The sequence below is a fragment of the Eubalaena glacialis genome, chromosome X, assembly GCF_028564815.1.
Source record: "Eubalaena glacialis isolate mEubGla1 chromosome X, mEubGla1.1.hap2.+ XY, whole genome shotgun sequence".
Lineage (NCBI taxonomy): Eukaryota > Metazoa > Chordata > Mammalia > Artiodactyla > Balaenidae > Eubalaena > Eubalaena glacialis.
Window position 1 is genome coordinate 129,061,943 of NC_083736.1, and position 13,286 is coordinate 129,075,228.

General features: G+C 39.0%; 1 pseudogene; it reads left to right on the plus strand.

Annotated features, from left to right (window-relative positions):
• Positions 1 to 1,302: 1,302 nt before the first annotated feature.
• Positions 1,303 to 13,286, plus strand: part of LOC133081921 (tigger transposable element-derived protein 1-like) — a 68,752-nt pseudogene continuing 56,768 nt past the window's right edge.

The window sequence follows — 13,286 nt, forward strand, 5'->3', positions numbered from 1 at the left end:
CTTTGTTTCTCTTTCTTATCCTTTTCCTCTTCTTCCTTTTCCTGTTCCTCCTCCTCCTCCTTCCTTTAAGAAGGTAAAAACCATTGTTTTCATTCTTTTTTTCTTTTTTCTGTTCAGCGGCAGTGTTTTCCACTACTCTTTCAGCTGGCTGATCCGTTCTTCTGTATCAGTTACTCTAAATTGATTCCATATTTTTCATTTCAGTTTACTGTATTCTTCGTCTCTGGTTGTTCTCTATATTTCTAACTCTTTGCTAAAAACTTCTAACTTCTTGCTCTGTGCATCCATTGGCCTCCCGAGTTTCTTTGCTCATCTCTACAATCGTTACTCTGAATTCTTTCTTGGGTAGATTGCCTGTCTCCACTTCACTCAGCTCTTCTGGGGTTTTATCCTGTTCCTTTGTCTGGAGCATATTCCTCTGCTGCCCCATTTTGTCTAAGTTGCTATTTGTATTTTTATGTCTGTGGTAGGTTAGTTACATTTCTCAACCTTGGAGCAGTGGCCCTCTGTAGGAGATGTCCTATGTGTCCCAGCAGTGCACTCCCCTCTTGTCACTCAAGCTATATGCTCTAGGGTTCCCCCTCAAGGGCTGAGTACGTGGGTGGCCTAGTAGGCTTGGTCGGGCCCCTGTCTTGTTGGTTGCCAGGCCCTGCCTTGCATGCATGCTGCTGGCTGCTGTTTCGTGGGGCCTGGTCACGAGGTGGCTGGTTGCAGAATCCTAGGGCGCCCCGGGGCTAGTGCTGGCTCACTGGTGGGCGGAGTCAGGGTCCCGAAGCCTCTGGGGCTGTTGCCCACCCACTGGCAGGTGAAGCCGGATCCTGGGCTAGTGCCCGTCCACTGGCAGGCAAAGCTGGTTCCTGGAGTCTGGCTGCAGGGCCCAGGGATCCCAGAGCTCGTTTCAGGTCTTTGGTGGCAGCATGGGGGCAGTTCCTGACACAGTTGGGTCTGGGGTCTGGGGTGTCCTGAAGGTTGTATTGGCCTGCTGGTGGGCACGGCCAGGACCCAGCTGGTCCCAGGGTAGGGTCTGGCCTGCATTGGGGGGTTGTAGTTTTCTTGCTTCTGGTGCCTGCCCCCTGGTGGGTGGAGCTGGATCTTCACCCTCAGGTGTGCAGGGCCACGTCTAGGGGGCGTGTCCAGAGGCAGCTGTGGGCTCTTTAGTCTTTAGGCAGACTGGCTACTACTGATGGGTGGGCTGTGTCCCAACACAGTTAATTGTTTGGCCTGAGGCGTCCCAGCACAGGTCTTGGTGCTAATGAGCTAGAGGGAGGGTCCCACCCACACCAGCATAGAACGCTCCCAAATATGGCTGCCACCAGTTTACCCCAGTGTGGGCTTCAGCTGCCCCCTGCCTCTCCGGGAGACCCTCCAGAACCAGCAGGTAGGTCTGGCCCAGGCTCCTATCAAATTATTGCCTTTGCCCCGGGTCCTGGTGCGCGTGAGGTTTTGTGTGGCCCTTTAAGAGTGGAGTCTCTATTTCCCCCAGTCCTGTGGGGCTCCTGCAATTAAGCCCTGCTGGCCTTCAAAGCCAAATGCTCTGGGGGTTCATCTTCCTGGTGCAGGACCCCCGGGCTGGGGAGCCTGAGTGGGACTCAGAACTCTCACTCCTGTGGGAGAACCTTTGCCATATAATTATTCTCCAGTTTGTGGGTCGCCCTGCTGGGGGGTATGGAATTTATTATATTGCGACTCCGCTCCTCCTACCCGTCTCATTGTGGTTCCTTCCTTATGTCTTTAGTTGTAGATCATTTTCTGGTAGGCTCCAGTCTCTTTCATTGATGGTCATTGTCAGGCTGGATTTTGACCTTGAGCACAGTTTTTAAGAACCTCCATTTCAGAAGATCGTGGTTTGAAAGTTTGAAATCATTGCAGACACTGTTCAGTTTTTGTCTCCTTGGACTGTTGGGGACCAGTGAGTTTGTGGGTCTGACTGGCAGGGTTGTGGGCTAGGGCACCGTGGCCTTCTTTGAAGGCATGGGCTGCTGAGCCAGCACTTATAGCAAAGGCAAAGGAAAAATGAGGCTGGAGGCTCGCAGGAGTTCCATGAGGGATTCATGAAGCGTTTTATATGAAACCTATGGCCTCAATGTGTGTGAGTTGGAAGCAGTTAAAAGGGCAGATGTAGAGCAGATGGTTATGGAAACAAATTACTAAACATCCAATTAACTAGAATCACATATGAAGCCATGCTTAAGAAATGGTTATTAAAAAAATCACTATCTTCCTGTGACAAAAATGATTTCATTTTCTATATCCTAATATACGTTCAAACACTAATGATAGTTACATTGAGTGAGTCCCACAACGTATCAGGCAACATTTGAAGTGCACTACGTGTTTTCTTCAAAGCTCATCAGAGCCCTTTGATGCAGGTGTTATTAGTTTCAGGCCCCTGCCCCCAAGGCAGAAAGGCATGGACCAATTTGTTCCAGGTGATACACCTGAGAGTTGAAGCCAGACACTATGGACCACTTTCCTCTTCACCACCACACAGACTGCTCATGCAGAGAGAACAGAGGATTTGATACCAGAGTTCCTATAATTTACCTTCCACAAACAAGCTCACTTGTGTGCTTCCATATCTTCCCACAGCACGATGTCCTTAGATACCGTATTTGTATCCACACTAATTTGCAAGCAGACTTCAAGCTAAAATGCATTTAGAAAGTTTATCCACTGCCTTTACCCTCGGGAAACAAATATCTTTTAAAGTTCAATTGCCACATTAAACATTTACCATTTACCTTTCATACTTCCTCCTCTGAACTTAAATTTCCCTACCAGTCTTCTGCTCTGAATTCTGAGTTTAAATACGCAATGTGTTGCAGTAACACTTTCTGAGATTATTCAGGAGCTCAGAAACCATTGGCATATTCTCGGAGGGGAGAAAAAAAATCAAGTTTATAAATTCGGGTATTAAGGAAATTAGACCCTATTATGACAAAGAGACCTTGGTTTTCTTGCCTGATGTGATAGAAAAAAGATAACAGAAGAATGTCATTCAATGTTAATCTGCACGTTTCATTTTTATCCTAATTGTGTGTAAATGAAAAGGGTCTCTGAACATTCAAAAGGGCTCTTCACTACTCATTAACCACATATAAATGCATGGGCAGTGGTTTGCCCCAGAAAATTGCCTTGAAGGTGACTTGAATGTATAGCTTCTGATTAAAGGGCAGACCTTTCCTCTTGGCTTCATCAATTCTTTGGCTCTCTGTAGTTAGAATTGCTAATAATTGTGGAATTTATTACCAGCTCTGATGGGGTTTGGGTTAGTCTGTGCACGAGGGTCAAAGTAAAAAGAATACTGTCATGTGATGCGATGTGCGACCTCAAACTGCATTTAAATGGTTACAGCCCTAGCTCTTTAGAGATACGATTCTAGAGAGCTCAGATTCATTCCCACATGTGTACCCTTTGCCCCAGCTACATTAAACTACCTGAAGGTCCTCAAATGTTTCAGCTTTTTATTTGTTTGTTTTGCCTCTATCCATTGTATATCTTCTCTCATTCGGAAACATCCTTTTCCTCTTAAAATTTATACAAATAATTTTGGAGTATTTTTGCAGTTTTGAAAAATCTGTATTGATATTAAAAATAAATTACAGGGACGTCCCTGTAAAATTACAGGGCGCAGTGGTTAAGAATCCGCCTGCCAATGCAGGGGACAAGGGTTCAATCGGTGGTCCGGGAAGATCCCACATGCCGCGGAGCAACTAAGCCCGTGCGCCACAGCTACTGAGCCTGCGCTCTAGAGCCCGCGAGCCACAGTTACTGAGCCCACGCACCACAACTACTGAAGCCCGGGTGCTCTAGGGCCTGACTGCCACAACTACTGAGCCTGCATGCTACAACTACTCAAGCCTGCAAGCCTAGAGCTCATGATCTGCAACAAGAGAAGCCACCGCAATGAGAAGCCCACGCACCGCAGCGAAGAGTAGCCCCTGCTCGCCACAACTAGAGAAAGCCCATGCGCAGCAACGAAGACCCAACACAGCCAATCAATCAATCAATCAATCAAAATAGATGATACATGAAAACTGTGTATTCTCTTTGTAATAGATTTCAACAACACAGAAGTATACAGAGCCAAATGTGAAAGGGCCTCTTTATCATTGCTACCCTGTCTCGTGCATAAATTGTTTTGAGAATTTTTTGTTCTTTTATTGTAAAATATAGTACATTTTTTAAAATGCAGAAATATTATATATATATATTTGATTGTTTTTTGTTTTTCTTTATGGTCTAACCCTCTATGTTTGCACTCCTAAATATATAGTTCAGTTTTGCCAGTTTTTGCACTTTATTTAAATGGAAAAATGCATAACGTTTCTTACTTTTTTCACCCTCCGTTTGGTTTGTGAAATGATTCATTAACTTTGATGTGTGGCTGCAGTTTGTGTAGTATTCTACTCTGTGCATATAGGGATGAGCAGGGGAGGGGAGGGAGGAAAGGGAGAAGGGTAGGAGGGAAGGATGCAATTAATTTTTGAATATTGATTTTTTCCACAACCTTGCAACACTCTTGTTAATTCTGATAAATTTAACTGTAGATTCATTAGGCTTCTCTAAACACAGAAACTTAACAAATTGGCTCCTTTTTCTACACTTCTCACCCTTCATATCCTTTTTGATTACTTTCTGCACTGGCTAGAACACCCAATACAGTGCTGAATATAGATGATAATACCAGGCATCTTTGTCTTAATCCTGTTCTCAGAGATGAAACAGTTCAACTTTTCACTCATAAGTTTATGTTTACTTTGGTTGTTTGCACATCCCTTTGTCAGACTAAGGGGATTTTCTTATATTCCTAGTTTGCTGAGAAGTTTATTTTTTTAAAATCACGAATGGATGTTGAATTTTTATCAAAGGTTTTTTCTGCATCTACTGAAACAATCACAAGTTTGGTTTTTTATCTTTTGATGTGTTAATAGGTTGATTTACATTATTCGATTTCCTAATGATATAGCAACCTTGCATTTCTGTGATAAATGCAATTTAGATGTGATGTATTATCCTTTGCATACATTGCTTTATTCAGTTTGTTATTATTTTGCTTATGATTCTTACATTATGTTAATGAGTAAAACATAATTTTTTTCTTTCTCCTCTCCTTATTATGATTTGGTATCTACATTATGCTGGTCACATAAAAAAGAGTCTGGATGTGTTCCTTTTACTATTTTTCTATTTTCTAGAAGATTTTGTGGAAGATTGGAATTATTTCTTCCTTTATTGTTTAGTAGACTGCTAATTCAATATCTTTGACTATTTAAGGAATATTCAAATTTTCTATTTTTTTCTGAGCCCATATTATTTTTGTTTTTCTAATATTTTTCATTTGCCTACTTACCAAAAAGATTGGTATGAAATTAATCAAAAAAATTTTTTTTAATTTATAGAAATCTGTCCCCTTTCTCATTCTTGATAGTTGTTACTGATGACTTTTTAAAATCAATCTTACCAGAGATTTCTCAATTTTATTGTTTATTTTCTAAAATCAAGCTCTTGTTTTGTCAATCCTCTCTGTAATAATGTTTCTACTTCACATTTCTGCTCTTATCTTTATTATTATTGTTGTTATTATCATTATATTTTTACTTCTACATTCTTTTGAGTTTATGTCACTATTCTTTTTCTTATAAACCATTTTCCAAAGTAGCTGCACCATTTTAAATTTCCACCAGCAATGCATAAGGGTTCCAATTTCTCCACTTCTTCACCAATACTTATTATTATCTGCATTTTTTTAATTGTAGCTATCCTAGTAGGTATGAAGTGGTACAGTACTGTGGTTTTGATTTGCACTTTCCTGGTGGCAATTCATGTAGAACATTTTTCATGTGCTTATTGGTCATTTGTATATCATCTCGGGCGAAATATCTAAGAAAGAAAAATTCTTTGCCCATTTTTTAAATTGGGCTATTTGTCTTTTTATTATTGAGTTGTAAGAAATTTTTTATTGAAGTATAGTTTATTTACAATGTGTTAATTTGTGCTGTACAGTAAAATGATTCACACACATACACACACACATATATATTCCTTTTCATATTCTTTTCCATTATGGTTTATTACAGGATATTGAATAGAGTTCCCTGTGCTATACAGTAGGTCCTTGTTGTTTATCCATTTTATATATAGTGGTATATATCTGTTAATGCCAAACTCCTAATTTATCCCTCACTCACCTCCTTTCCCCTTTGGTAACCATAAATTTGTTTTCTATGTCTGTGAGTCTGTTTCTATTTTGTAAATAAGTTCATTTGTAGCATATTTTAGATTCCACATATAAGTGATATCATATGATATTTGTCTTTCTCTGCCTGACTGACTTACTTCACTTAGTATGATAATCTCTAGGTCCATCCATGTTGCTGCAAATAGTATTATTTCATTCTTTTTTTATGGCTGAGTAGTATTCCACTGCATATACATATCACATCTTCTTTATCCATTCATCTGTCCATGGGCATTTAGGTTGCTTCCATGTCTTGGATATTGTAAATAGTGCTGCTGTGAACACTGGGGTGTATGTATCTTTTCAAATTAGAGTTTTCTCTGGATATATGCCCAGGAGTGGGATTGCTGGATCATATGGCCACTCTATTTTCAGTTTTTTAAGGAACTTCTGTACTGTTTTCCATAGTGGCAGCACCAATTTACATTCCCACCAACAGTGTAGGAGGATTCCTTTTTCTCCACACCCTCTCCAGCGTTTATTATTTGTAGACTTTTGATGATGGCCATTCTGACCAGCGTGAGGTGATACCTCATTGCAGTTTTGATTTGCACTTCTCTAAAAATTAGCGATGTTGAGCATCTTTTCATGTGCCTATTGGTCTTCTGTATGTCTTCTTTGGAGAAATGTCTATTTAGGTTTTCTGCCCATTTTTTGATTGGGTTGTTTGTTTTTTTGTTATTGAGTTGTATGAGCTGTTTGTATATTTTGGAAATTAAGCCCTTGTTGGTTGCATCATTTGCAAATATTTTCTCCTATTCTGAGGGTTGTTTTTTCATTTTGTTTATGGTTTTCTTTGCAGTGCAAAAGCTTATAAGTTTGATTAGGTCCCATTTGTTTATTTTTGCTTTTATTTCTATTGCCTTGGGACACCAAGGTAAGAAAACATTGATTTATGTCAGTGAATGTTTTGCTTATGTTCTCTTCTATGAGTTTTATGTTATTGTGTCTTATATTTGTCTTTCATCCATTTTGAGTTTATTTTTGTGTATGGTGTGAGAGAGTGTTTTAACTTCATCAGTTTATATGTGGCTGTCCAGCTTTCCCAACACCACTTGCTGAAGAAACTGTCTTTTCTCTACTGTATATTCTTGCTTCCTTTTTTGAAGATTAATTGACCGTAGGTGTGTCTGTTTATTTCTGGGCTCTCTATTCTGTTCCATTGACCCATATGTCTGTTTTTGTGCCAATACCACACTGTTTTGATTACTGTAGCTTTGTAGTACTGTCTGAAGTCTGAGAGGGTTATGCCTCCAGCTTTGTTCTTTTTCCTCAGGATTGCTTTGGCAATTCTGGGTCTTTTATAGTTCCATGTAAATTTTAGGATTATCTGTTCTAGTTCTGCAAAAATGTCATGAGTAATTTGATAAAGATTGCATTAGATCTGCAGATTGCTTTGGGTAGTATGGCCATTTTAACAATATTAATTCTTCCAATCCAAGAGCATGGGATATCTTTCTATTTTAATGCTTTATCAATTTCCTTTATCAATGTTTTATAATTCTCAGCATATAAGTCTTTTCACCTCCTTGGTCAGGTTTATTCCTAAGTATTTTTTTAATGGGATTTTAAAAGGGATTGTTTTTACTTTCCCTTTCTGATATTTCATTGTTAGTGTAAAGAAATGCAAAGATTTCTGTATATTAGTCTTGTATCCAGCTACCTTGCTGAATTCGTTTATCAGTTCTAATAGTTTTTGTGTGGAGTCTAGGGTTTTTTATATATAGTATTGTGTCGTCTGCATAAAACGACAATTTTACCTCTTCCCTTCCAATTTGGATACCTTTTATTTCTTTTTCTTGTCTGATTGGTGTGGCTTCCAATACTAAGTTGAATAGAAGTGGTGAGAGTGGGTATCGTTCTCTTGTTCTAGATTCTAGTGGGAAGGCTTTCAGCTTTTCACTGTTGAGTATTATATTGACTGTGGGTCTGTTATAAATAGACAGATCCACATATGTTCCCTCTCTACCCACTTTGGTAAGAGTTTTTATCATGAATGATGTTGAATTTTATGCTTTTTCTGCATCTGTTGAGATGATCATGTGGTTTTTGTCTTTTCTTTTGTTGATGTGGTGTATCACACATTGATTGATTTGCGTATGTTGAACCATCCTTGTGACCCTGGGATGAATCCAACTTGATTGTGGTGAGTTGTAAGAATTTTTAATATATTCTAGGTACTAGTCCATAATAAGATACATGATCTGTCAAATTTTTCTCCCATTCTTTGTGTTGTCTTTCTTGATGGTGTCCTTTAAAGCACAAAATCTTTAATTTTGATGAAGTCCCATTTATGTATTTGTCCTTTGATTGCTTGTGTTTTAGTTGTCATTAGTTGTGAAGAAACAATTGCCTAATGCAAGGTCATACATATTTACTTTTATGTTTTCTTCTAAAAGTTTTATAGTTTTGGCTAACACATTTAAGTCTTTGATTCATTTTAAGTTAATTTTGTTTATGGTGTAAGGTAGGGGTCCAAATGAATCTTTTGCTCCATTAAAGCCATTTCAGAGGTCTGCCCAGATTTAAAGGGAAGCAAGGAGATAGTCCCAGCTTCTCAGTAACAGAGCGTCAACCTCACATTGTAAGAAGAGCATGCAGAATGGATGCCATTTTTGTAGAATGCAATCTGTTCTACTCGAGGTCATCAAATAATCTGATAGTTGATTCATGAACTGCAACTGTAATCAAAATTGTATATACGTTCATTTTTTGAGGAGAGGGTCTATTGTTTTAATCTATAATGGGGTCCATTTGCCAAAAAGTTTAAAAAAAACTTAAAATTTAAAAGCTTTAAAATTTAAGTGACTAGTAATCCTATGTCATCTCTTTGAAGGGTGGGGATTGTATAATAAGGGGATTCAAATATTTTTTATCTATATCCTAAAGGTTTTATTACTTTAAAAAATGAAGCAACATGGCAAGATATTTATGTTTATTAAATATTGGTGGGCATAGATATGGGTGCTTTTCTGTATATCTGAAATATTTCTCTTTTTAAAATCATTATTATCATAATAACTTCCATTTTAGTCACAGGTGGATCTTTTAACCTTTTGATATGATGGATAAACCTAACAACTAAATTCTGAGTTTCTTCTTTCTTTCTGGTTCTTGGGCCTCTTCTCCATGGCTTTTACATGGAGCACAGGGATAGAAAGAAAAGTCATAAAACAGACAAGCTGGACACACAGGGTACTTTGGACCAGCAAACTTCTCCTCAGGCTGGGGCTACAAGTCAGTGCTGAGACACTTGCTGAAAGCTCTTTTTGTTTCATTCTCCTTTAAACACTACATAGGAAGAAACAAAAGGAGATGTCCTCCGTAGCTTTAAGTCAAACCCTTAATTTTATTTGAATATAGTTTCTTTTGTCCTTTAATTAGAGCCATTGTTTCTTTTCTTTTCTTTCTTTCTTTCTTTCTTTTTTTTTTTTAATGAAACTCTCTAGGAGTTAAGCCAGCATTTTATTTTATTTATTTATTTATTTTTGGCTGTGTTGGGTCTTCGTTTCTGTGCGAGGGCTTTCTCTAGTTGCGGCAAGCGGGGCCACTCTTCATTGCGGTGTGCGGGCCTTTCACTGTCGCGGCCTCTCTTGTTGCGGGGCACAGGCTCCAGACGCGCAGGCTCAGTAGTTGTGGCTCATGGGCCCAGTTGCTCCGCGGCACATGGGATCCTCCCAGACCAGGGCGCGAACCCGCGTCCCCTGCATTGGCAGGCAGACTCTCAACCACTGCGCCACCAGGGAAGCCCCTCTTTTTTTTTTAAACTTCCAGATTGCTCTGTAATTTTTGTATCTATGCAGATTAGACTGAGAGTCCCAGAAGACCCAGCTACATAATTAAGGACAGAATGGAACCTTCCACTTTACATCCATCTTCCCCAATTTAAAAAATGACATTTTACATTTTCTAATCATACATTGTTGGCTTCCAGTTTTTCATTTTAGACAAATATTTTCTGCTCAAAACCTGCTACAGTGAATTTGCAGCTTCTCAAGGAATCATGGATTTGAGTTGACAAGTCATTTCCAGAATTCACTGGCATTTTTTCTCTGGATCCAATTCTAGGAAGTAACAGTGGGGACCATACAAGAAATTTCTCCTTCATTCAGGGTCTTTCCTTGAGAGCTTTTGTAGAACCTCAAATTAGAACTTGTTATAGATTTGGAAAGACCTCCTTGCTGCACCTGGATGTTTTGTTTACCTCTCTGGCCTGGAGGCTAAATTACTTTTAGACATGTAGATGCAGCAACAAAGGGTTATCGGTCAGTATCTGGAAAACAGGTGGTATATCTAAAGTTGGGAATTCGATGAAAGTTTGATAGAGGGACTGTTCACAAAGATGTCATCAGGGTAAAGGAGACCATAAGACTAGTGACCCTGGGGCTGTTACCACCCCTAGGCTTCAACAGGCAAGGGAGAGGGAGTGATTGTCTATAGCCAGAGAGAGGTGTGCAGAAAAAAGGAGCTGATAGGAGCTGTGACAAAGGCACCACTGCAGGGAAGAGGCTAGGAAATAAATACCCCGAATCACTTTCCTTCCTCCCTCCATTCTCTTATCGGTGCTTCCCATTGGCCAAACCCAACTGGAACCAGAAAGTAAAGAAACTCATTGATTTCAGGTCAGCTTCCCAGAGCAGAGAGTAGGGCCTATAGGTGGAGTGGACATCCAGCACACCAGCTTATCCAGGGAAGTTCTAGAAATGCACTGAGGTGTCTACATACTGAACATTCCACATAGGCTAATATTCATTAGAAATTATTCCGAGGATAAGATATTCTCCATTTGGGTGTTTGGGGCAGTCAAATTCCTCAGGCAATTTATATACCATTTGCAGATGCTCTGATTCCCAAACTATTCCACTAGTGGGGTTTAACAATCAGTTGGGTCAATATTATGCTTTGAGTGTATAAATAAAGATGATTCATCACAGGAAGAGGCAACATGTTTTGCACTGACCAGGAGTGTAATAAAATAAGAACAAATGCAAATGGATATAACAATAGCTGATTGCTGACATCAAGAAGAGTCCTTTTTTTGTACTTTTGTGTTTTGTAGAGCATTGATAGTGATCTTCCTATTTTTTAAAATTGAAGTATAGTTGATTTACAGTGTTTCAGGTGTACAGCAAAGTGATTCAGTTTATATATATATATTTTTTTTTCTTTTTCAGATTCTTTTCCATTATAGGTTATTATAAGATATTGAATATAGTTCCCTGTACTATACAGTAGGCCCTTGTTGTTTATCTATTTCATATATAATAGTGTGTATCTGTTAATCCCAAATTCCTAATTTATCCCTCTCCCCACTTTGCCCTTTGGTAACCATTAGTTTGTTTTCTATGTGTATGAGTCTGTTTTGTAAATAAGTTCATTTGTATCATATGTTAGATTCCACATATAAGCAATATCATATGGTATTTGTCTTTCTCTATGTGACTTACTTCACTTAGGATGATAATCTCTAGGTCCATCCATGTTGCTGCAAATGGCATTATTTCATTCTTTTTTATGGCTGAGTAATATTCCATTGTATATATATACCACATCTTCTTTATCCATTCCTCTGTTGGTGGACATTTAGGTTGCTTCCATGTCTTAGCTATTGTAAATAGTGCTGCTATGAACATTGGGGTGCATGTATCTTCGAATTAGAGTTTTTGTCTTTTCTGGATATATGCCCAGGAGTGGGCAAATATCAATTTATAAAAATAAAGACCTTCAAGTGGGTTTTTCAGACCCAGCTAATTGTGTGAGGATGGCTGATACAGCAGAGCAGGTGGAGCCCTTGTTCTCTCCGCTCACAGCATACCAGGTAGGTGCATTAATAACAGTACATGACATTCAATTTCATAGCTCAACTCTTGCCTAATTCAGACTTTAACACGTTCCACTCTTAAATCCCTGAACTGTCGATCATATATCTAATTCTGAGTTGTTATAAAACAGCCAAGAGATGAGTACTGTACTATATATTTTGAGCTATTGCATAGTGGTGCTTCCAGCCAGACATCAGTTCAATTTGAGCAGCGTTGCAATTCCTAGTGAATATCAGGGTTTATTCTACCGTTATCTGAATGTTTTACATTTATTTTATATTGTCCTTATTAGCTAATAAAATGAGAGGAAAATAGAAAATCGAATATACTGATGCATAGGTCCCATAAACTTAATATAATCGAGAGAAAAGAAAAATGGTAGCCTCTCAAAAGCTATAAGCCTTTAACATCAATCAAACTTCAACCCAATACTGTGTATTAAAATATGAAGGAAAGGAACAAAATTGGGAAATACACAAAATGATAAAGGTGCATTGCGATCAGATTTTTGTGGAGTCTGGAGTCAGTGGGATATTAACATAATATGGATTTATTTTTTTTCTCCAGTCACTGCCTTCAACCACACTCTACTGAATCTCTTTTTCCTGTCCTTTAATGAAGTCTCGGACAGATTCCATAAGTCTCTGGTCACTTTTGGTCATTAAAACTCAGTCCAGTTTACTGTTTCAATCTCAATGTCTATTTAATTTGCATTTCCCCTCCTTTCCCCTTCAGCATCGGCTTCAACAGGGACCCTGATAATTTATGAGTGGCAGGATAGGGTACGAAGGAGATGCTTCTTCTCTCCTCCTTCTTCAAAGCCTAACTCTTCCGGAGAGTCAAGGTGGGCAGGATGTGGTGGAAAATGGGTACATGAACAAATCTCTCTTTATTTCCTGGCTGTGATTGTATTCCTTTTGTTGTTGTTGTTGGCTATTGCTGCTTCTTTGTTATCTCCTCCTGGCCATCAAGAGTCTCTGTAAGAAAGGCATCAGATTGCTCTCTCCCTTGTGGGCCTATGTTTTCGTTTTGCAGAAACTCAGTGTATTTGTTTATTTACATAATTCCCTAGTGTGGAAGATGAAGAAGTAGTTCTCAACCTGTGAAGTACAGTACTTTCCTACCACCCAGGAAGGCTTTGAAAATGTGTGAAGGCATTATTGGTTGTCAGGGTAACTGAGACTGCATTTAGTGTCCAGGGACCAGAGATATTAAATGTAATC